Source organism: Lipotes vexillifer, unplaced genomic scaffold (assembly GCF_000442215.2).
Source record: "Lipotes vexillifer unplaced genomic scaffold, Lipotes_vexillifer_v1.1 scaffold231, whole genome shotgun sequence".
NCBI classification, from domain to species: Eukaryota; Metazoa; Chordata; class Mammalia; order Artiodactyla; family Lipotidae; genus Lipotes; species Lipotes vexillifer.
This window is the reverse complement of record NW_006791822.1, coordinates 2,422,560-2,427,089: the sequence shown is the minus strand read 5'-3', so window position 1 is coordinate 2,427,089 and position 4,530 is coordinate 2,422,560. Positions and strand designations below refer to the sequence as shown.

The following is a 4,530-nucleotide window of genomic DNA, read 5'->3' as shown; positions in this document are numbered from 1 at the left end:
TAAATTTAATTAAACCTTCAAAACAACGTAAATAGACATTACAATTAAAATAAAACTATGACAGGATGTACATGATGGTCAGCAGGGAAAACTTTTTCTACAATTATTTTATAATTGAGCTATAAAATTAGTTCAAATACTACACTTGTTTTTTCAGTACCTATCAAGAAAAATTGCAGAGTTTTGTCATCTGAAGATTGTAATTCATGATTGAACATAATGAGGAGTCCTTAATGGGGGATGTGCCTTTTCTTAAATGTCCCATTTTTATAACTCTGGACCCTCAACATTCTTCAAATGCAGCACTCATTTTCCTGCTCTTGTTTCTTCAGTTTGAAGGCTAATTTGTTAACTTTCTTCTCTGCTCTCTGTTCCCTGTGCTCTTCTTTTATAACTTGCTTTCTTGCTCTTTTATTTTCTTTGCTTTCATTTTTAGAACGTGGTTGAGTTGATACCTTAAGTAGATCATTGCCATTAATCATCTGCACTTATTAACTTGTTTTGCTGTGAGTCCTTTCTTTGGTAAGCCATTGAGAGGTATTCCTGTTCTATTAAATACTTGGATTTGTTTGGGCTTTGGTTAATATTTGATAAGCTAAGGATGGTTGAATAAATGTGAGCATGTGCTACCAATGAATTCACAATCCCACTTCTCTTTTGCTTCTTCTAGAACTAGAGAAACCATCTCTTCTTCCTCAGACTCATCAGTATCATTAACTGGCAGACCTTCATCCTCAGAGTCTTAAAGTGTATTCAACTTCATACAGTTCTCTGCCTTCTCTTTGCATTCGTCATTAAAAACTTCATGTAACCGATTGCTATCTATTGATACATGAATGAAACCCTCCAATTTGGCATTATCTGGCGTTCCAATCTTGTTATCATCTTAATTGCTCATAAAACTTCTCAAACTGCTCATGTAGGGTCAGCTGCTCATTTCTTCTCGCGACTGAGGAAGTAATAGAATTCTCTATGAAGTGACTTTTTATTTCTTCTTCCTAAAAAATGGCTTCCTATGACTTCATGAGGTTTGCACAGGCAGACGAATCATCTTCATTTGAGAATGGGCTTTAAAAATCATAGTCATCGGGCTTCCCTGGTGGCGCAGTTGAGAGTCCGCCTGCCGATGCAGGGGACACGGGTTCGTGCCCCGGTCCGGGAAGATCCCACATGCCGCGGAGCGGCTGGGCCCGTGAGCCATGGACGCTGAGCCTGCTCGTCCGGAGCCTGTGCTCCGCAACGGGAGAAGCCACAACAGTGAGAGGCCCACGTACCGCAAAAAAAAAAAAAAATCATAGTCCCTATCACTTTTCCCTATCACTTTTCTTCCCATCCATATCTTTCCACTCACTGCCATTTTCAGCTTTAGATTTCTTTCCATCTATTCCCTCTTCCTCTATTATTCCTCATCAGCCTGAAGGATAAAATAATTTTCACATAGATGCTGGATAACAAAGTCGAAATCATCACCAAGAGCTGCAACAACGTCAGGATCCAAATCCAGTTGAGGACCCAAAATAGCAGCTGTTTTATTTACCAATTCAATACCTTCCTTAAATTTTGATGCAAACTCTGATTAAGGCAAAGTAATTCCATGGCCTAGAATTATTAAAGTTTCCTCTTTGTTATCTCTCCTGTTATGCTGAAGGTATTTTGAATTTAAGCACATAGGGCCCAGATGATTCTTTCAAGTGCCGTAGGGAGTTATAATCATTGTCAAAGAACTCTTCATAACTTCCTCTGTTTTGCTCACATTCTTCATCCTTTATTTTGTGTAGGCAACAGAACCCTCTGGGGTGCATTTTCATTTGCTACTAAAGACTCTTTGGCTCGAATGGACCATGTGGAAAAGACAGTTTTCCTCTCTCTAAAGAGCTTTTCCCCCCATTCTGTTGCTGTGTGGGGCTCACACCAAGAACAGTGACCTGAGGGTCCCAGAGCAGGTGACACATCTTGGAAGTGGACAAGGCCTACCTAGTAGCCACATCTTAAGGCCATGCCATACATCTACTCTTGGACTTCACACTGCAGGTCTGAAGAATTGGCTCAGAGACACAATAAAAGCTACAAATATTATTCCACCCAATAATGCCGAAAAACACTTAATCCCTGCCTCAGCTACACCTGCAAGGTCAGCCAAAGCTGTCAAAAGAGTCTCAAGTTACCTGTCTGACTCTGTGCCCCACTCAGGCTTGAAAACCCACATGGCCTAACACAGTAAAGCCCCAGCCTTGATCAAAACACTGATTTCCCATGCTATTTTGTCCCCTCCCTCATCCATTTCTTATTTCTCAAGGTTGCCTGCCCATTTACCAAGATGTTGGAGTCTGAGTGGATCAATAAGTACTTGATCCCTTCTCCCCATCCTGAGTCTGGAACCAATATAGAGACAGATGTAGGCTCCCAAGGGAAGAAAATAATCACTTAATATATCACTTTTATTAAAAATAAAGCTGACTTCTAGAATCAGAGAATTCCAGAGATTGTCCTTTTAAATTAAACTCTTAGTCTCTGGCTTCCATGTGTTCACTGAGTGTTGTTTCTACCTTACTTAACCCCAAAATGAAACTTATTCTTTTCATAATATAGGCCTACACTAGTTGTTATTTGTTCATTAATAAGTCTTCTAATTTTGCCTAGTTAAATAACAATTTGGATTTCTTAAGATCTATGGCCAAATAGGTATGCACCCCCAATTTAGACACGGTTGCCCACTTTGCCACTGGCACAGCTGACAAGCACAAGCCTCACTCTTATGGCAGGTCCCTTACTCCACCACAGAGAGCTGTGCATGGCTCCTGAGGTCAGGTTGTCACTGAAAGAGGAATGGCTTGTATTGAATGGCCCAGTTGATTCTCCCAAACTTTCCAGTCAGGTACATCATTCCTCACCTGGTTGGAGCCGAAGTCAGAAAGGTTAGTTACTTCAGTAGATGAACTTCTATGTAAAACCTGAAGCCAGGTAGATGGAACTCCCTCCCAGTAGATATATCCTCTGTCCATCAATATGTGAGAGGTAATTTCAGTGCCCCCCAGTCCACCCCCACTTTTAAGGCTGAGGTAGGTAGTTAGAGGCAGCTGATTCAGAAGACGGAGCAATCATCAGAGGAAAGTACCAGTAGCACATCTAGTCTCATCCCTGATGATAATTGTTTCTGCTATATAGGTAACCTACTAGTCAGTGAAAACGTTCAGATTTGGATAACAGAAAGTTTAGTTATAAAGGTCAAATCAAATTTCCTCCATTTAACGTTCATGATTTTTCCCCTCCAGTCTGAATTATAGAACAGAAAATGGGAATGACCATTGGTTAGCATTCTTCATGCCACTGAAGAATGTTCCTACCATGTTATGTGGAGGCTAGGTGTAAATTACAGGATATGCTCCCACTTTGTTTTATGAGGCATTGACATATCTGCCTTATATTTTTTATTTTCTATAGAGATAACAATCTGATAATTGCTTGAGAATGTTTGAGAATGATGCAAGAAAAGAATCTTGGGTTAGGCTTGGAAACAAATATAATTTAAAATATAATGTAGTCCATAAGAAAATGTGTTGATTTACATGTTTAAATAACTGATTGTGACATTTGAAGTGATTATGATATAACAAGTAGAGAGAAAATTATTTCTTTGTAAATATAAGTCAGTGCATTAAGAGCAAGAAATTAGTATTGTGAAATTCCAAAATTAATTTGTTATATCAAATATGCACAATATTCCTCTTCCCTCTTTTTTATTTTTGTCATCTAGTAGATTAATTCTATACTTTTTTTGGAGTCCATTTTACCTCCATAGTTAGCTTATTAGCTGTAACTCTTGGCCACCTTACTTGCTAGATTGTTTTAGAGTGTGTATTATACATCTTTAACTTATCACAGTCTACCTCCAAGTGATAATCTATTTTACATACAGAATGAGAATATAAATATAGTATACTTCCATTACTTTACTCTCTGCCTTTTTGCTACTGTCATCATACAGTTTACTTCTAGATATCTTATTAAGCACCTAATACATTGTCACCATTTTTACTTTGAATGGTTGATTATGTTTGAATGATTAATAATAATAAAATAATAATTTAGAAATTTTCTTTTTTTATTGAAGTGTAGTTGATTTACCATGTTGTGCCCATCTCTGCTGTGCAGCACAGTGACTCAGTTATACACACGTATACATTCTTTTTTAATATTCTTTTCCATTATGGTTTATCCCAGGCGATTGGATATAGTTCCCTGTGCTATACAGTAGGACCTTGTTGTTTATCCATTCTAAATGTAATTGTTTGCATCTACCTATACCAAACTCCCAGTCCATCCCTCTGCCTCTCCCCTTCTCCCTTGGCAACCACAAGTCTGATCTCTATGTCTGTGAGTCTGTTTCTGTTTTGCAGATAGGTTCATTTGTGTCATATTTTAGATTCCACATATAAGTGATATCATATGGTTATTTGTCTTTCTCTTTCTGGCTTACTTCACTTAGTATGATAACCTCTAGTTGCATCCATGTTGCTGCAAATGGCATTA

The 4,530-nt window shown here is 38.3% G+C and overlaps 1 pseudogene; it reads right to left on the bottom strand.

Annotated features, from left to right (window-relative positions):
* Positions 1-293: 293 nt before the first annotated feature.
* On the bottom strand, positions 294-2,793 carry LOC103081080 (protein LTV1 homolog pseudogene; annotated as a pseudogene).
* Between the last annotated feature and the right edge of the window lie 1,737 nt (positions 2,794-4,530).